This window comes from Diabrotica undecimpunctata, chromosome 9 (assembly GCF_040954645.1).
Source record: "Diabrotica undecimpunctata isolate CICGRU chromosome 9, icDiaUnde3, whole genome shotgun sequence".
In the NCBI taxonomy this organism is placed as follows: Eukaryota; Metazoa; Arthropoda; class Insecta; order Coleoptera; family Chrysomelidae; genus Diabrotica; species Diabrotica undecimpunctata.
In genome coordinates, this window is record NC_092811.1 from 84,908,571 (window position 1) to 84,930,568 (window position 21,998).

At 31.0% G+C, this 21,998-nt stretch overlaps 1 long non-coding RNA gene across 1 annotated transcript in view; it reads right to left on the bottom strand.

Moving 5' to 3' along the window:
* The window catches only part of LOC140449726 (uncharacterized), a 41,432-nt gene that overhangs the window by 12,214 nt on the left and 7,220 nt on the right, over positions 1-21,998 (bottom strand). The window contains exon 3 of the long non-coding RNA XR_011951873.1: positions 6,992-7,081. This is a non-coding gene — a long non-coding RNA (uncharacterized lncRNA). The remainder of the gene's footprint in view (positions 1-6,991; positions 7,082-21,998) is intronic.

Consider the following 21,998-nt stretch of genomic DNA (forward strand, 5'->3'; position numbering starts at 1 on the left):
TCGTATATTCTTCTATTAATTATCCGTTAGTTTTCGATTAGGGATAGAGTTGTGTATTTGTCTGATTGGAAAATCTATTGCAACTGGCTGAATGACTAATGTCTATGCCATAAAAAAAAAAAATGTTTTTTAAATAACAAACATATAAAATCGGAATTTGGTGTTTATTGAAGGTAAACTAAATGCAAGATCATGTCGGGATAGTATTATGAGATTTTTTCCTGGTTTTTCCCTCATAATTTACTATGGAATCACTAACAGGAGAATTTTACTGTCATCATGGCATGTATTTGTCTTTTTAAAGACGAATTACATGTTATGATTTTTTCTGACAAATATTCTCAAGTTAAAGTTGATTTCATGTAATCGAATGAACTATCTTATAAGTAAAGTCGTCCCAGGAACGCAACTCAACAATATTGGCAATATCATTTTAAAGTCGTCTACTTTAAAATGTATAAGGTATGTCTGAATTGTCAATATAGATGAGTCAGATAAAATTAAATTATTAGAAGACTTTTTCACTAAGTAACAAAAAACAAAATTTGTTTAATTTACTATAATAATAATAGTCTCCCGTTTTATACCGCTGTCGCGGCTTTGGGAGTATAGCAGGGTAGTCTGCTATATCTAGGGCCTACGGTATACAAGGAAGGTAACATGGCCAGTGCTACGCTTCAACCGTCTATTATTACCCCTGGTTTTACCCAAGGTACTCATTTTTATTCAGGCTGAGTCGACCTGGGGCCTATAGACTTTTTAAAATGTCTAGATGTTCTTTGCCGGCGGTGGGATTCGAACCCCGGACCACCGGCTTGCGAGTCAAGCATCCTACCGCTTGCGCTACGCAGGCCCACTGTTTAATTTACTAATGTTTGTATTTTGAGAACGATTTCCGAAGTGCAAATTGAAACGTCAATAAACGTATTTTAACCTTTAATTGTGGCTTATTCCCATTTAAATAGTAATTATATTATGATTTGGCGCTAAATAAAATTTGGCAAGGTCACAGTAAGTCGTTTCTTGATTTCTAATGGATATTTGTTTTAAATCTTTTAGTTATGCAGTTTTTTACGTAGAATTCGATGGTATGTGTTGGATTTTTTTCAAATATGATATTTTTTGATAAACGGAGCAATTTGAAGGGAATACCATGTTCATTGTTTAATAAACGGTCTGATACTAACTCGAAACTAATCATGTGTAATGTGTACTACTGTTTTTTTAGTTTGGCAATTTTTTGATACCGAAAAATATCAAATTTGGAAAAATTAAGATATCTTAAACATTGGATTTTACGGGAAAACTATATAAATGTTTTTTCAGTTAGAAAATAAATGACACGAATCCGCTTAGTTCCAAGAATAAAAAAAATCAATTTCGCCCGATTAGAAAAACTGAACAAGACTAGAAAATTTTTAGATTTTGACATCTTTAGTGTATTAAAAAAGAAGGATATACTCGTATATAAAGGATAAATAATTTTTATTGTTCTGAAGCTATTTTCTTTTGGCATTTTAAAGTAATTACTATTCAAAATGGGAACAAGCCACAATTAAAGGTTAAATTAAGTTTATTGAAGTTTCAATTTCCACTTTCTCAATCATCACAGTACAGTAGGAAATCATTCTCACAGTACAAACACTAGTAAATTAAACAAATTTTGTTTTTTTATTTAAAAGGTGGTTTTGGGAATATCACCCACTACAGACAAAAAGAACAGCAAAAAAACAAAGACAAAAATTTATAGAGCAGCAATTAGACCGGTGATATCATACGGAGCGGAAGTAATGGGTCTTATGAAAAAAGATGAAGAATAACTAAGAATTATTGAAAGAAAAATTATATAAAAATACGACCCAATAAAGACAGAACAAGATGAATATATAAGACTAATGCAGCATGAAATAAGAAATAGAAATATAACTGAAAAGGAAAACATAGTAAAATTTATGAATGCACAAAGACTGAGATGGTTTGGACATATATAAAGAAGAGAACAAGACGCATTAATTAGGAAGATAATAAACCTGAAACCAGTAATAAACAGATCAAAAGGAAGACATGTTCGCATGTTTTAAATAACATTTTTGACGATTGACCATGTACCTAAATATAATTCCCACTAATATATTACATTATATCTTATATTAAATATAAGCATTATTATATATATATATATATATATATATATATATATATATATATATATATATATACATATTTCAATTGTGCTTACAATTATTATCAAGAGCTGCTAAAAAAGACAAAATATCTTACAAAGTTGAACTAGAAAGAAAAAAATTTTTGTTAGCTTACCAAATAAAATTAGTTTGGTAAATAAAATTGCTGCTAATACATCTTAAAAAAGAATTAATACAAAAATGTCCTAATCTAATAAATGCTTCTCTGAAATTTTAATATAATTTTAAAAACATTTTCTTAACACAAAAACAATTGAATTTATAAATAAGTTAAAATAGCGACCAATTACAAATAAGCCTCAATGTCATAAATGCCGACTTAAAATTTTTATTTTTGACAATAATATTGCCAAAAATAAAATTTTGTTTAAAAATGTTTTCTTGTTTAGTAACAAAAAAGAAGAAGATTTATTCACCATTGATAGATGTCTAAAAAAATGTAACAGATATATGGAAAATTAAATCAAAATGTGATATTTTACAAGTTTTATACATAAATTATAAAGAAATAATATAATTATAAATTTTGCTTCGATTTTGAATTTCTGATCTTTTGTTTAAATTATTATCACTTTTGCTAATACAAATCATTTCCAAAAAAGTCCTTTTGAATTTATTACTTTCACTACATAAAATTTTAATGTTATCAAAATCCATAATATGGTGTTTATCGATTACATGCTCTGCCAAAGCACAAGATGGTTTTTTAATTCTGCAATCACTTTTGTGAGAAATAACGCGATTGGAAAGAATTCTTCCGGTCTCACCAACATATTCAGCTTCACACTGAGTACAACTAATGCTGTATACTACATTAGTTTTCTCAAATTTGTCTATAGGATATTTAGTTTTGGAATATAAAGATGAAATAGTTTTGATGTTCTTTGTTGCTATTTTTATATTGTCAATAACCTTTAGTGTTTGTATTAATTTAGGTGTTAATGATGGTATAAAAGGTAGTGAATGATAATAGATGTTCTGATTGTTAGATATAATGTTCTGAGATTTAGCAAAAAATGGTGTTAAGTTATTTATATTAACAATATTAGAAAAAAGCGTCCTATGTAGCATATCTGGAGGATAAGAGTTTTCAATTAAAATATTTTTTAACAATTAAAGATCTTCTTGTAGATAATCTGGATGAGAAAGCTTTAAAATACGTTCTTTTAATCCCGTTATAATGTTCATTTTCATCTTATTTGGATGATGAGAGTAATAGCTTATAAATCTATTAATACATATGGGTTTTCTGAACCATCTAACCTAAAGAAATGGATATAAGTTTTTCGTTTAAATTTTTCATTATTTCTCACTGTTTTCCTTTCATAAACAGTTATATTATAACATATAACAATCTTCTTAATTAATGTTCTTTCTTAACCCATTAGCGCTAGCTAATGGGTTAGCGCTAGCTTTTCAACACTACTTATGATTAAATCTAAAGGCAAATTGGTAAAAAGAGATGTTACATCAAAACTAACTAAAACATAATTTTGTGGTAATTGGAAATTATTAATGAAAGAACTAAAATAAAATCAAATGAATCTTTAATGTAAAAATTGTTGTTTAAATTATAAGCATTAGTTAAGATGTCAGTGAGGAGCTGTGCTATTGGTCCATTGGGAGGGCATAAAGATGAAACAATTGGTCTCATAGATAAAGTTGGTTTATGTATTTTAGGTAGAGCATAAAACCGTGGAGCAATATAATTATAAATTTTGAGCTCTTTTGCTTTTTTATTATCAATAATTTTTTTTCCGTTTAAGTTAGATACTAGACAATTTGCTTTTTGTTGCAAAGTACAAACAGGACTCGTTCTAAATGTAGTGTAATACTTAGTATCATTTAAGAGTTCTCCAGTTTTTTGTAGGTAATCCTCTTTGTACATTACAACAGTTACGTTACCATTATCGCTTTTGACAATGTAAATTTCAGGATAGTTTTTAAGAAAAAGTTTTAGTTTGCACATAGTATTTATTTAAAAAATGATCTTTGTCTTCTTTATGCAAAAAGTTTGTAATAACGTTTGCACATTTAGATCTAACAACATCCTTTTGACTATCATTAAGTGGTCTGATTATTGATTCAATATCAGAAAGTAAATTAGGAACTCTAATATCAGATTTGGAAGGACATAAGGAAAATTTAGGTCCTAATGCTAAAAATTTTTTAATTTCAAAAGGAAAATGAATAGATGTTAGATTTTTAAACCATTTTTCTTGAAATTTTATTTTATCAAAAGCTTCTATTTTTAATTTATTGAACTTATTAATTTGTATTTTTTTGATTTTATGAAATTCTGTGTTGTATTTAATTCTTTGTCTACGATTAAATTCATTAAATGTGTGGAAATTTAAGATATTATAAGCCTTGGTACGTAACTCATGTAATTTTCTTTAAAAAAAGTTAGTATTAGCAAAAGCGATCTTAATCTCTAAATTAATAATATTTCTTCCAAACCTGTCACATAATTTCCGAGCATCATGATGAATATTCCAAGTCCTATGATGTAAAAGGGAATTAACATTAACTAGGCCATTTGTAACATGTCCACGGAAACATCCATTAGATCTACACTTCAACAAAAAGGTCTTCTGTTTGTGTAAAGCATTCTTTTTTCTTACTCTTATATATATTAATTTTCTTTATGACGCTTATATATACATATATGTATATATGTATATATATATATATATATATATATATATATATATATATATATATATAAGCGTTATAAAGAAAATTAATGAGAAATCACTTAAGTATAATTGACCAGCATTTCTGTGTCTTATTGACCTAAAGAAAGCGTTTGACAGAGTAAGACTCAAAGATGTAATGATTCTTCTGTATTATAGAGAGGTTCCCTTAAATATTATAAAAACTTTCGAAAACATCTACCAAAACAACAAAATGGAAGTCAGAATAGATGGACAAATTACAGAATCTATAGAAATAGGCAGCGGAATAAGACAAGGTGATTCATTGAACCCAATGCTCTTCAATTTAATCATGGATGAAATCATCACAAGCGTTAACAAAAGATGGGGATACAAAATGGGAAACAAAGAAATCAAAATACTCTGTTACGCAGACGACGCAATATTGATAGCCAAAGATGAAGATAGTCTGCAAATACTGTCCACAGATTTAACATAATAGCAAAAAAATTTAATATGACAATCTCATCTCAGAAAACTAAGACAATAGTAGTCAGCAAAGAACTTACCAGATGTAAAATAGAAATTGATGGCATCAGTATTGAACAATGGAAATAAAATACCTGAGAATTACACTGTCTAGCTATAGAGACCTGGAGAAAGAAGTGAGAGATGAAGTACAAAAAGCAAATAGACTGGCAGGATGCCTTAATAACACTATATGGCGAAACAGACACATTATTACTGAGATGAAAACAAGAAGAGAAGTACTGAGAAGAATTACAGGAAATACGCTGGAAGATCGAAAGAGAAGTGAAGACATTAGACTAAAATGTTACGTACAGTGTATAATTGAATGGACACAAAATAGAAAAAAAAAATGGAATAACCACATAAGTAGAATGAGGGAAACCTGTGTCGTCAAAATATCAAGAGATAAGTCACCAATCGACAGAAGAAGTATCGGACGACCGCGCAAAAGATGGAATGACAACCTTTTATAGAGGTATTAGCATACCAAAGAAGTGGCAGAGTTGATTATAAAGATAAAAAAGAAAAAAAGGAGATATTAAATATTACCAGATCATTTAATTTTTAACTATCAACAAACATGTAATATATGATGACAAGTATGAATTTGATGGTAATATGATTTTCACAGATATCGCCGCCCAAGTACCTACATTATTTCTTTGTTGATGAAAGTGTTTAGATAACATAAATCATATTTCAATGATATGTGTGTATGGAACCTTATTTTTCTAAAAACAATATGTTCCTGCAAAGACGTAACTTGGATTATTTGGTAAACCTACACTATACGTCAAAAAAAATTAAACATAAAAAAATGAAACATGTTTGTCAATAAATTCACAATATGGTATGAATACCATAATATATATTATATTCCGATGGACACAGCAGAGCATTAAAATATTATACATAAAGATGTTGTAACATTATATCTTTGCTTATTTGGTTTACTATAGTAATAAAGTGATCAGCATTAAATGGAGAGCTTATTTGATAAAATTACTGTCTACACAACTTAACAGCTCAGCCGATTGATATAACGATAGAAAACTGTAATTTATGTTAGGAATTGAAAATATTACAGTCACCATGTAGAAATCTACAATTAAGTTTAAAAATTTACCACAGCAACATGCCACAGTAGAGTTACCTCTAGGATCAGAAACAAATTAATATAGGGTGCAGATCAACCTTAAGTTTTATAATGGGCCTTTGTTATCTTTGCAAATAAGCTGTTTAAATATTTGACAGCTATTTCTCTCTTTTTTTTTAATTCACTTCAGGGATACTCCCTTATAATATTGGTTTTCTGTTTCCTTTACTGCATAAAACGTGAAATGTTATACGTATGAGACATCCATATGTATGATTATTTTCGAATACGTAATATCGGCATTTAAAGGTCTTCAGTCTCGTAATGCTATAATTTACTTTGTTCCGTTCTCTATACTATACAGCAGTATAGTAAGCATGTAGCAGGGTAATGCCCGTTATCGAACGTTTTAGTTATTAATTAATTAAAGAAAAAGATTTTTTAACTTCCGGACTTAAATCTTATTAAACTTATTCCTAAACATAAATATTTATTATACTTACCGATGATAGTAAATTTGTGCCCACAGTAAATATATTTGAAGCTCTAAGCTCGGGTTTTTCCAGAACCAAAGTTGTAACTAACATTTCAACCTAAAATTATTTAAATAGCTTACAGAGTTATTGTATGTTGGTTTTATTATTAAAAATTAATACACAAATAACTACGGATACTTAGATATTCCTGTGCAACAAATAGTAACGACTACAGACTGAATTATATGCAAAATGCATATGCACATATATATGCTGCATATTTCTAATGTTTGTCATAAATGCATATGCCTTGCAGTATTTCGACTTTTAAGGAGTAAACACTACCTGGGGTGATTTCGGTGTGGATTGAGTAGTTTTGCGGTTACCACAACCGATACCAAGCCAGGATAAAATGTAATAAGGACAAGCGAAAAACATCCAAAACCCAGATGAGAATTACCACTTGAAATATCAGATCACTCAACTCAAGGAACCAAGAAATAACAGAAGTGCCAAAAGAGAAAAAAAAGACATTTGCGATCTTCAGGAAATAAAAAAAAGGAGAAAAAAAGATCTATGACAGCTTATGTTATAACCACCAGAGATATACATCCATCAAAAATAATTGACGTAAGATGCCTCAACTCAGCAGATGTAGGTAGTGACCATAGCCTAGTATTATTTAAAATAAAAATCATCCTGAAATTTTTTACACACAAGAGAGCGGTGCCAACACAAATAAAAATCAAAGTAGAATGACTAAATAGGGAATCCACGGAATACTTATACAGAAAAAGAATAACAGAGAAGATTGCTGGGAATGCAATATTAGACAACAATAACATCGAGGAAAGCTGGAAAAAACTCAACAATAACATAACTAACGCAGCAAAAGAAACACCATGGTTTAGAGAGGAAGTGAAAATAAAATGTGAAAAAAATAAGAAGGTCATTTTACAATAAAAAACACAACAAGCACAACAGGCCTATTACCACTTTAAACGAATCAGAAATGAAACAAGTACTTTAGTTAGACAAATAAAAAAGGAACACTGCCAGAGCTTCTCGAACAGATGGAACACGACTTCTACGGAACACAAATAGAAATATGGAGAATGACCAGAGGACAAAGAAAAGAGATGAACGACCTTATAACAATAAAACACATTCAGAAGGAAACATAAGAAGACTACTTTAGATCCCTATTTGCTAATGGTGACGATAGTGAACCACCAACACCAGAGGTGACGACAAACAAAGAACTAAATATTGAGAAGGAAAAGGTAAAGGAATCATTAAGGAAATAAACAAATAGAAAATCACCAGTAGAGGACAGAATACCAAACGAACTCCTAAAGTATGGAGGATCAGATCTGAGCAAAAAGCTATTAAAACTAATCCAAAAAATAATAAAACAAAACAGAATTCCTCAAGAATGGAAATCAAGCATCCTAATACCTCTCTTTAAAAAGGGAGACAAATCGGACCCGGAAAATTACAGAGGACTTAATTTATTAAACACAACACTAAAACTAACAACCAATGTGATAACACATAAACTGAATGAAGTTATAATAGTAGCAGAAGAACAAGGTTTTAGGTCGGGATGATCGCCGACGCTGTATATTTATATATATATATATATATATATATATATATATATATATATATATATATATATATATATATATATATATATATGTGATGAGGCAAGTGAAAGAGAAATCATTAGAATACAATAAACCGGCATATCTATTTTTCGTGAAGAAGGCATTTAATCAGGTCAAATTAAAGGACGTTATCCACTTCTTGTGTGCATGAATCTACCTCTAGGTATAATAAAAACGATCGATAATATCTACCAAAACAACACAATAAAAGTAAAGGTAGAAGAAGAACTAACCGACCCTATTGCAGCTGGCAATGGGATAAGACAGAGAGATTACCAGAGTCCTCTATTGTTCAACCTGATTATGGATAAAATAAAAAAAGTAAGAACCAAAAAAGAATATATCAAATGGGAGAAAAACAACTTAAAATAATCTGCTATGCAGACGACGCAATACTACTCTCTTAAAGTGACGACGATTGACAACGTATGCTATACCAATTTAATATAACCGAAAATAACAGAAAACTTAACATTTAATTTTCCCAAAAAAGACAAAATGCATGGTTACAACAGCAAATTTACCAAAATGTAAATTGGAGCTGGTAGGTCAGATAATAGAACAAGTGATGGAGTTTAAATATCTAGAGATGACATTATCTACGAAATTCGCTACGGAACGCTCGAAACTAAAGTAAAAGATCAAGTGAATAGAGCAAACAGAGCAGCTGGCTGCCTGAATGAAACAATATCGAGAAATAAAAATATTGGGAAAGAAATGAAAGCCAGAATTTACAAAACAGTCGTCATACCAATAATGACATACGCGGCAGAAACACAACCTGATACAGAGAGGACAAAAAGGATGTTAGAAACAGCAAAAATAAAAATACTTAAAAAAATTGATGGTAAGACACAATGGGACAGAGCTAAAAATACAGATATAGAGAACACCAAGAACTGGTTAAGAAATAGAAGAGTAGAATAGAACAACCATATAAGTCGGATACTAACAAATAGAGTAATTCTTATATTTACAGTTCCCTATTGGAAAGTTATTGGATGCACCTTGAAAAGCCGACAGAGTCATGTCTACATAAAAAAAAGAATATATAGCAGTATATTAGTAAAATCTATTAAAATAAAATGTTATTAAAGTATATATTCGGCTGTGAAACTCCTTTGTTGTACACACAAACGTAGTGGGCGGTATCACAGATATCACCGTCCATGTGTTTACGATTATAGACTTTCCAGAAAAGATTATATTACTAAATACCTATTATGTTCTGAATATTATAAATTTTATCAGTATTTTCTGATTATGAATTCTAAAAAAAACAAAATTAAACTTTAAGGGTAGGGTAGGTTACTTAAATTATTATTTGAATGCTTAGTCTTAAATCAATCGCCGGTTATTTAAACTTTTGTGTAGAAAAAGTAACTTTATTATTTTTCAAGTTTTCACATGGGAAACACAGTGCTTTATTTTTCGCTGTATCAAATCCTATAGTTCTCAAACCCAATATTAAAAACCATTACTTAATCCAAACCTGAGCACTAATTTCTACTTAATTAACAAAAAGTAGTCTCTGTCCCTCTCTCTGATCGTGATGATCATACCAGAAATATGCTTTCACTCCGCTCTCTTCCTTTGAGTACATTCAACCAATTTACAACTCTAAACGATTAATGGAATTCACAGAAAACCTTTTGTTTTAATAAAAGGCACGGTAAACTGCACTTTAGTTCTCCATAATATTTTTAATTATTTACTTTGTTTAGAATATGTTTGCCTGTATTATCAGTTGATGGAAAAGTTAATGAGGAGCAAAAATGCAAATTGAATTTTAAATATTATTGTTTTGTTTTTAATTTACTTATCAGCATCAACCACCGCGGCTATTAGCGATAGGTTTATGATAAAATAGAGAAAATGAGGTACATTTTAAAAGTCATTTCTTACAACAATATAGTACAATGTACATGTAACAAAAATTAAATCATAATTTATTATAGAGTTTACAATAATTTAAAAAAGACAGAACTTCAATGAATTTTGTAACCAGTGCTTCTTTCAGGCTGTTGGTTATCTTGAATATCGCCTTGACTGATGTATACTCTGGACATTCTATTATTATATGGTTGACTGTGAAAGGTATTTGGCATCTTTGGCGCATTGGTAGTGGTTCTTTGGAGATTATATAGTCGTGCGTAAGTCGTGTATGCCCAAGCTGGAGTTTGCTGATAATTACCTGGTCTTTTCGTTTTGGTGGTATAGGAAGATATTTTGAAGATACGTCTGGTTTGATGCCTTCAAGATTTGTGTTCGTTTGATCCCATACTTCTTGCCAGATTTTATTGACATAAGTCTTAAATAAAGATTTAGTATCTGATATTGGTATACCTGTTGTAGTCGGAATATTCACATTGTTTATTGCTTTAAACGCTGTTTTGTCTGCTAGGTCATTACCAGTTATTACAACATGTGATGGGACTCACATAAATAATATGGTTTTCCCATAAAATTGGAGCTGTTGCAACGCGTCTTTAAATAGGAATAGATTGATGTGTGTAGGATAAACATGTTTAATGGTCTATAAAGAACTTAATGAATTTGATAATATTAGTATTTGTTTTTCATTTGTGGTTTTACAATAATTTAGTGCGTTAAGTATTGCTTGAAGCTCTGCGGTATAAATACTACAGACGTCAGTTAATCTAGTGGCAGAAATTACGTCTTCTGATACAGTAGCAGCTGCTACTCCATTGCAATCTTTGGAGTCAGCAGTGAAGAACAATTTGTAAGTGGAATATTTAAGTAAATTTGCATCATACTGAAGCCTGACCTCAGCAGAAATATGTGAATGCTTATTATGATTAAGTAAGGAGAGTCTACTATTGGTAAAAATACTATCCAGGGAGGTGTCTGGTATATTTATATGGGTGCCAAGGTGATATGATTGATATAATACGATAGTCTTTTAACTCGTTCGTAAAATGTTACTGTCTTGGTGGTATAATTTGCGTATTGTTCTAGTGATTCTGCCTATACTAAACTTGCCAGCAAGGTATGATCCTTTACGCTTAGAATTTTTGAAGCTTAGCATAGTGATATATATTTTCTTCTGAGGTATAGTGGCATTTCTTCTGCTATCACTTGCAGGCTTCTTATTGGAGTAGGCTCCAAATGTATTACTAGATCATCGGCAAAAATATTAGCTTTGACGGGAAGCTTTATATGGTTTGTTATATTATTTATTGCGATTAAGAATAATAGTGAACTTGGCCGATCCTTGAGGAATTCCATTATGGAGTGATTTCGATGTTGACATGAATCCATTCGTTTTTACTTGTATGGACCTGTTTTGAAGAAAGTTTTTGGTGAAAGCGAGAAAGTAACCAACTATTTTCCAGTATTTCATAATTTTGACGATATAATGCGTCCATGTTGTGTCGAAAGCTTTTTGGATGTCGAAAAATATTGCAATTACTTTTTGTTAATTTGTAAATGCTTTATGAATTTCGGATTCTAGTGCAATAATGTTATTAGCTGTCGATCTCTCTGAACGGTATCGTCTTTGTATTAGAGTAAAAAGTTTTTACTTTCCAAGTGTCATTTCAGTCTTTTACTCAATACTCTCTATTGCTTTGCAAATGTTACTGGTGAGAGATATTGGACAATAGAAGGATGGTAAGTTTTTTGGCTTATTCATTAAAAAAAAGGAATTACAATTGCTTGACGCCATATTGAAGGAAACGTTTTATTTGTGTAAATATTGTTAAAGATGTAAACTCGAATTTTTTTTACTGTTTCAGGTAGTTTTTCAATAAATATTGTTGGAATATCACCAGGTCCTGAAGAAGTTTTTTAAGCATTGCCTAGGCTTTAGTTTAACTCGTCTAGTGTAATCGGTATATTGAGAGGGAATAAAATATCTTCTATTTTGATTTGTGACAATTCGGTTTTTTTTTTGTGTTTTAAGAATGTACAGTTGTATTGATCATTGCTCGAATATAGTTGATAGTGATCAGCTAAGGTTACTACAATTTCTAGTTTATCTGAAGTAATGAAGTTATCTGTAGCAATGGAGTCAATATGATTAATTTTGGTGGAGCCTTTTATTTTCCCTATTTTCTGCCAAATATCACTTATTGGCGTAGACGAATTTATTGATGAGACATAATTGGCCCAGCTTTCCTTTTTAGATTTTTTGATTAGAAACCTTGATCTGGCTCTAATGCTCTAAGTCCAGCTAAGTTAGTTTCGGAATTGTGTTTTTTCAATATATTAAAGGAGTGTTTTTTTGTTTCAAAGAAGTTCCTATTTCGATATTCTACCAGGGTAGAGGTTGTGGTAGTTTTAGTTTTTTCAATCGTTTCTATAGCTAAATCTATTAGAATATCATTAAAATTTGTTATTGTGATGTTTATATCTTCTAATATTTTGAAGTCATTAGTTCAGTTATGAAACTAGTGTACTTTTCCCAGTCCGCTGATTTTAATTTCCATGTTTCGTATGATTTTGTATTAATGTTTGTGTCTTTAATATAAGTAATTAAAATTGATGGATGGTCGCTGTTAAATAAGTGTGAAAGTGTATTCCACTCAAGTAGTGGTGAAATTTAGTGGTAGAAAAATTTGTTCTATCATTTTTTGAAGTTCTAGGAGTATGGATTCTTTCAGATGTGGTAAATATACACTACAAATGTTAATTTTGAAATGATGAACTACTGAGACTGCAACAGCTTCCAGATTTCTATCTAACGGAATTTCTTTGGACTCGACCGTAGATTTAACAAAGATGCCAACATTACCGCTAGCTATTTGCTGCACCGATCTATTTTTGATGTATGGTGTATAGTTTTTCACTTTTTCATTATTATTAGAAAGTCGTGTTTCTTGTAAACATATTACTAAAGGTGAGAATTCATTGATTAATATTTTTAAGTTTTCGATATGGCTGTAAAAGCCATTCAAATTCCATTGAACTATAAATTTGGTTATTGGATAGGGTTTCCGTCGCTTTCTTCCTCAGTATAGAAGAGTTGTCTGTTTCATGTATCTTTTTAAGATCTTTGAAATGTTATTTTTAAGACGTCGGTCGTTTTTTTTTGCGTGTACCTTTTGCAATTCAGCGCTAAGTCCTTCTAGGTCATTTGTATAATCCTTTGCTACGTTTTTAGGAAACTTTGAACCTTTAGCATTTGTAATATAATCGCATAGTTCTGTGTATTTTAGTGTGTAAGGAGTAGTAGCTGACGATAAAATGGCTTCTATAGGTTTCATTGAGGTTTCGATGTTCAAAGCTTTTTTAATCCTTTTAGGTGCAGATTTCTTTAAAACAGGAATTATTATTTTTTGATTGTCTGACTCTATTATTTCAGGAGATGTTGACATTTATCTTTTTATAGAAGTATATAATATTATGTTGGTATTATTAGATAGTGATTCGGGTAGGTTTTGTAAGTTGGAGGAGGTATTTGATAGTGGTCTGGTTGAAGAAGTAGCAGGAGTACTGGATTGATGAGCAGTTGGGGTTTCTGATGTAAGGAATGTTTTATTTATTGGATAATTTTCTGTTTCAGAAATAGTAATATTTATAGATTGAGACAGCTGATCAGTATTTTGCGTATTAATTGATTCGGTAGTGTCGTTTTCATCTTTGTGTTCTGTGGTATTACATTAAGAGCAATTTAGGTCATCTAAGGAGAGATAAATTCTGTAGGAAGTATTGTCATGAGATATCAGAAGTGAATTTGGGATATGATTATTAGTTGTTGGAGCAACAAATACTTGAAGCCTAAATCTTAATATATGATTGTATTCATCATCAGATTCAGACATGCTAACTTTAAAAAATGTTATTTTAGGCACTGCAATAAGTTCCAATTTTTTGAGCTCTTCTTCGATAATAGTGTTTGGAATACTGGGGCAGATATTTGATATCACTAGTCGGCTCGCAGGCGTAATTAATTTTCTAGTTTCTATGTCGTTTCTTTGTATTGAAACGGATTTGTGATTATATAGTAATTTTTCTAAGATTTTAGTGTTACTGAGATAAATGCATACTCTGTTATTTAAGATTCTGGACGTGAAGATGATATTTTTTGTTTGTACTAAAGTTCCTATTGCTGTTATGTATTCGTGTATTTTTATTTTCGGTACCGATGACAAAACAACTGCTTGTTCTTTGGATGGAAAGTTAAAGTTGCTTACGGCATTAGAGTAGGTTAATGTTGAAGAAGAGGTTGGTGCTGAAGGTGTTAATAATGGTTTGGTGATTACTGTGTCAGTTTTTAAATTGTTACCCATTTTTAATTTTTATTTTATTCATTTAATAGTATTATTAATAGAGCCGCTACTGACTTAAGGTAATTAAGCCAGCTTATCGGCTTATTTTTATTTGAAATAAAAATAGATCTTCTGTTGTTTAGTTTTCAATAAAATCATTTAAATGATTTTATGTGAATCAAATAAAAATTTTACTTACAATTTTTCACTTCTGTAATTAGAAAACACTTTAATTTCACTCCCAGTACAAACTTGTGTTTAAATTTTTGGTATAAAATAACAAAAAACACGTTTAATTCGGAGCTAAAATTTATCGACACTTTACTAATGAGTACCTTTTTGTTTCCAACCTTATTGTTTATTTGGCTAATAATGAATGTATAAATATAATGGTTAACCTGCTATACAATTATTTTGTAAATAACATTATAATAGTGTAGTTACTGATTATGTAAATTTATAAATCACCATCGTTGTCACTAGATTCACTACCGCTATCATTATGTAAATGTATAATCACTGGATTAATTTCACTAATTTTATTTTCTCGGATCCACCACTCTTCTATTAATTTTTTACATTTATTTACCCATATTTTTGGAGTAGCAGTTTTAAGAGCTTCTTGCCACATTTCCTACCTGCATCGTCGCTGTATCAACTGCATCCAACATGATTATAATAATACGTTTTACATATACCCCAGATGTATTCGATGGGATTAAACTGGCAGTGATACGGCGGTAACCGTAGTACCATGTAGTACTTGATGTCCATAACTTGATATATTTTGTTAACTATATAAACTTACGTTTATAACTTTTTCATTACGTTTCGAAATTTCCAGTAACTGATTTAAAGGCGTATTCTAAAAAATTGATCTTATTTTTAACTAACCAATTTTTTATGCTCGGTACGTTACATGACTGTTTTGGTTGTTTCTTCAAAATCTCCAAATAGTAAGGTGCATTATCTAAAACTATAACTGATGGTTCACTCAGATTAGGTAACAGTTTCTCCTCAATCCATTTAACAAATATGCATTCATGTTTTCATGATAATCAGCAGATATTGATTTTAAAGAAAAAAACAAATCTGCGTTTTCTATAAAGCCTTCTTTCCCTCCTGCATGAAGAATGATGTGTCTTTTACCTTCGCTATCTGTATGTTTTATTGATTGTATGCCGTCGTCTTGCCAAAATTCTTTTACCCTTTGCAAATATCTGTGTCTGATTAAAGTATACGAATGTTGCATTTTCAGATTTAAGTCTAGTATATTTTTCAAAAATTTAATTCTTTTGTGAACCACACTACTCCTTTTGCATAAAAGTAACCTATTATTTTCTTTTTTGAATTTAAATCCTAAATCTCTCAACACTTTCTAAAGGCTAGTCCTCTTAATTCAAGAAACTTGCCTTTCTTTGATTTTGGCTAGTAAAATATCTAAACGGACATGTCAATTGTTTTTACGCATTCGATACAAAATATTGTGAATTTCAAATTTTTTTCCATCAGGTAGATCAATCCTTCTAGAATGTTTACGAGTTGTTTTCTTGTCTTCGTGATACTCAGTCACAGTAATATCCTTTTGAGAATCTCTGACAGTCTTCATTACAGTTTTTAGCTTACTTTCACTTATCCCGAGTGCGTCATTAACACGTTGATTTATACATAATAATGACTTTAAAGGTCCATCGTTGTCTTTTTCCATTCTTCTTCTTTAAGTGCCGTGCCGTCTCCCGATCGGTGGTTGGATATCATCATCACTATCTTTACCCTATCTACTGCCGCTCTGAAGAGTTCTATAGAACTGCATTTAAACCAGTCCCTTAAATTCTTCAACCATGACACTCTTCTTCTTCCTATACTCCTTCCTCCTCTTATCTTTCCTGTATTATCAGCCTTAGCAGTTCATATCGCTGTCCCCTCATTACGTGTCCCAGATATTGTAACTTTCTTATTTTTATTGTGTTTATTATTTCGCATTATTTGCCCATTTCTCACAATACTTAGTTTTCTTCTGTGTCCAGCCTATTCTAAGCATCCTCCTGTAACACCACATTTCAAAGGACTTTAACTTATTTATGTGTTCTTGCTTTAATGTCCAGCTTTCAAACCCATATTGCAGTATCGAAAACATGTAGCATCTCAGTGCTTTTACTCTCAGTTCTAATCTAAGGTCTTTGTTGCAGAGAATTGTTTTCATTTTTACAAACGCATTTCTTGCTATTTCTATCCTTGCTCTTATTTCGGTTGTTTGATCATTATTGTCTGAAATTCAGGTTCCTAAGTATTTGTAATTATCAACCTTCTCTTTCGATACATTTCCCAAATGTATGTTTGTTGGTATAATTTGTTTTCTTTGTTATTATCATGTATTTGGTCTTTTTATATTCATTTTTGGTCCATATTTTTCCCAGAAACTTTTCCTCTTCAAAAATGGCTTCACTATAATCATTAAACAGTAATGGGGACATAATACATCCCTGCCTAACTCCTCTCCTGATTTCAATTTCTGGACTAGGTTCGTTATCTATTACGATTTGTGCTCTTTGTTTCCAGTAGAGGTTTGTTATTATTCGTAAGTCCCTATGGTCTATGTTTTTTGTCTTTAGAATTTGGACTAATTTTTCATGTCTTGCTTTGTCAAATGCTTTTTCAAAATCAACGTAACAAACATGCACATCAACATTCATATCCATGCATCTTTGAGCTAAGACATTAAAAGAAAATAACGCTTCTCTGGTTCCTATTCTGTTTCTGAACCCAAACTGACTATCATCTATTCCTTCTTCCAGTTTTTTATTTATACGACCATATATTATTTTCAGGAATAATTTGAGAATATGACTTATTAGTGATATTGTTCTGTATTCACTGCAATATTTAGCGTTTGTATTTTTAGGGATAGCACAAAAGGTGGAGAGTAACCATTGTTCCAATATCTGCAATTAATTCATCAATATCCAACTTACGTCTGGGCATGATGATCACTTGAAACTACACGTTTGAATTACAATATACTGAGTTTAGATCAACAGAAACTTTCTAACTATTGTGCTTGAGAGGTAAAATATAATATAGCCGCTTACAAAGATCCTAAACACATTAAGCAAATTAGCCTAATGATCATTAGGGATGTCGTTTATAATTTAATTATGTTTGATAAAAAGTTTACAAATGGTTGGAAACCGTACATAAACAAATTAAAATGTTTCCCACAATTATTTTCTTTTTAGTACAAGTATTTTCATTTGAAAATAAAAGGTTAAATATATTTACCAAAACCCTAACTTTAACCCGTAATCGCAGACGTCTCAAAAACGGTACACTCTAACATACATATATGGTCAATCTAACCACCACTATTTAAATTGACAAAATATTCTAGTTTACACCGATGTATTTTTTAACAAAAATTAAAAGTAATAACGTAATAATTTAGTACTTTGTATATCTATTTTGAATATAAAATAATATCCTTAGCACGGTAGTATTTGTTTCACAAAAAATTATTAAACAAGTAGGTGAAAGAAATTTACGTTAAATAGCATTATGCAAGAATACTATTTATTAAAAAATATGTAACAAAATATGCAAAACTATGAATAACGGGTTAATGACACATATATTTATTTTATACCCAAATTTAGCAAAGTGTTAAACATTATGGAGAACACCAATGCAGTTTACCGTGATTTTTACTACAACGAAAGGTTTTCTGCGAATTCCGTTGATCGTTTAGAGGTGTAAGTTGGTTGAATGTACTGTAGATGTGTTCATCGAAGATGCATGTTTTCACACTTATCTCTAATCTTGGCATTCGTAGCCAATAGAAGTGCTTTTTCGATCACGCTCTGCTGTTGTCTCGTATATATAACAGACGAAAATGTGCTCTCTCTCTCTCTGATATTTATTCGTGTCAAATAGACGTGATATTTTGATATTTTACTTAACAAAAAACGGTACCATGAGACATGTGCTAAAAAGCTTTAATTCGTATCAGAGAAACTTGTAGATCAATATGAATACCTAGGACATAAAATTGTGATTGGCAGGGATAATCAGACCCTTGAACTGAAGAGAAGAATCGGTCTTGGGTGGGCAGCATATGGAAAACTGAGAGAAACTTTTAAAAATGAGCTGCCCATATGCATAAAGAGAAAAGTATTTGATCAATGCGTCCTCCCAGTCTTGACGTCCGGTGCAGAAACACTTACTTTAATAAAAGCCTCGGCTAGAAAACTCAGAGTTACAAAGGGAAGAATCTAAGTTAGGAATAACTCTACGAGAGAAAATAAAAAACGAAGAGGTCAGGAGAAGAACCTAGGTGACTGACGTGATCGAAAGGATAGCCAGACTAAAACGGAGATGGGCAGGACACATAGCTAGAATGGCGGATAGGCAATGGACAAAGAGGTTATTTTAATGGAGACCAAGGGAAGACAAAAGAAGGGTCGGTCGACCATCTACAAGATGGTCTGACAATTCAAAAAGAAAAAAACTGGATGAAAATGGCGCAAGATAGAGAGGATTGGAAACATGAGAAAAAGGCCTATGTTTAGCAGTGGACTTGTGAAGCTGGATGATGTTACTTGTGCTAATTTTTTTCTTTAGATGGTTTATGTGCATTTCTTTTACACTTAGATGCTCAAGAAATGTACGTGTCGATCAAGTAATATTACAAACTCAACACTTTGTCAATATTCAAAGGTTAATTTGCAAAATTTTGCGTGAATTATTAAAACAAACTTTTGTAAATTTGACAAAAGGACTGAAATTAATAGAACGACAAACTATCAGGATGTGGTCATCGACCTGAGAGATCGAAGGGGTAAAGGGGGGTCGTTAGAGCGTCTCTCCTTTGTCTGATCGATTCTTTGGATCGACGCGGATAGGAAAAAACATCTTTCTTATTCGAGACATGTAGGATAAGTAAATGACATCCTAGACACAAAGCTTACATAATTATAGGCACGCCACCAGCAGATTGACCGACGACCTAAAGAGAATTGCTTGAAACTGGTTAAAAATGAACAAGATAGTGATAAGTGGCAAGACTTAGACAGTCCTACATTTAGTTGCGGAAAATTTAGGCCTTTAAATAGATATAATTATATGCTTAAAATATACGTTGTTTAGTGTATAAATTTCATAAAAACGATATTTTATATGATATGTGTATATTATGATTACAATGATAATTATGTAAGATTTTCAACAATATTAGTAAGTGCCCTTTAGAGAGTTAAGGTTTTAAGGTATCTAAATAATTTGACGGTAGTAGATAGATTTCTGATCACAAAGAATAATATTTGTAGTGGGGATTGATGACCTCCCATCACAAATGGAAATAATTTTTACACTATTTTATAATAATTGTAATTTCTTTACCCTAATGCCGATGCAGATAATCATATACTACTATGTTAGGTCATTGTTTTTTCGTCGTTTTCGTGCATCAATATACAGGGTGTCTAGAAAGTCTTCTGACAAACCACAACCGCAGAGTCCTCAGATAATTTTAAGATGATTTAACCCAATTCACTTAGTCCGAAAATGCTTCCTAAGTAAGCTAGAGCTCTTTGAAGATGCGCCTTGTAAGTAGTTTTTTTTTAATTACTCCAGAACGCTTCTATTTAGAAAAATGAAAACTAATATGATTAATTATCCTCCAAAGCTGAATCCATTCCATTAATTGCTGATTTCTAGTATCGTTCATAGGCGTCCGTTTTGGGTAGGTTAACGGGTTTAACGCATAACTTTTTTGTCTGTAATTTTTAAGCATTTGTGATACTAGAATATTAAATTTTTAGATATTCTAGTACTAAAAAGTACTACTACTTTAAGTCTGTATGATACACCGTTTTCTAGAAAAATTGATTGAAAATTTTTTAACCAGGAAAATCTCCTTGTACCTTTGTAAAATAAAAGGATATAAATTTTCGTTGTGTAAGATATTTCTTGCGGAGGATTTTGAAATTGTGGGATACATGACAGTATACTTCGAACTTTTCTAAATTTTCCTAAACTTCCATTAAAGTGATAACTTATTGTAATGTTTCATTATTATGTCTCTCTGTTTCATTATTTTTTGGGAATACTAAATATGTTCCTCTTAATCGGGAAACTTTTCAGCGTATCTACTTTACTGCTCGAGCGCTACACGCCATTTCACTATAAACTAAATGTATATCAGCGTATTCCTCACTACTAAAAACCATTTTTGTTGAATTGAAATTATTGTGTTTGAATGCCACAAAGTAAAAACTAAAAGAGAAACTTCACGAACTGTCAAGAGTTTGACAAGGAAAAACATAGTTTATAGATCTGTTGACAGTTCACTGCCTACTAGTGCAAAAATATTAATTTAACTTCCATGACGAAAAAAAATTTTTAAATCGATTTTTCTTGAAAACGGTGTATTCTACCGACTTAAAGTAAAATTACCTGTTAGTACTAAAATATCTGAAAATTTAATAATTATTATCACAAATATGCTTAAAAGTCACAGATAAAAAAGTTATGCGTTAAAATACCCGTTGACCTACCCAAGACGGACGCTTATAAACGGTACTAGAAATTTGCAATTATTGGAATCAATTTAACTCTGGACGATAAATAATCGTACCAGTTTTTTTTATTAAGAAGAAAGATTGCCGCATCCACCAATAGGTTATTAGAGGCGTTACTCAGTAAACAAAACTTTAAATCGGATACAAAATATTAATTGACCTTAGGTAATTTAATAAGTTTTTTACGTGACAGTTTTCTTCTAATAAATCTGGTAGAGTATTTGGTATATTGTTGATTGAACGTTCTCTATGGTATTTTGGACACTCAATTAACAAATGGACGACGGTAAGAGGCGTAGCACATAGGTCGCACAGGAGGCGTTTACTGGCCGAAAGTAAATACGAGTGTGATCTAAGTGTGTCCTATACGTAGGCGCGTTAGAATAAACCGTATACTGGCACTAGTTTTCCACTGTCGTTTATCTGGTTTTAGCGATCTTAATTTAGATTGCGATAGAAACCATTCGCGCTGCCACTGACCAATCACTTTTTGTTTAAAAAACGTTTTGAGATCTTTACATACACTCTCACGTACTAATTCAGATTCCGCACTTGTTGC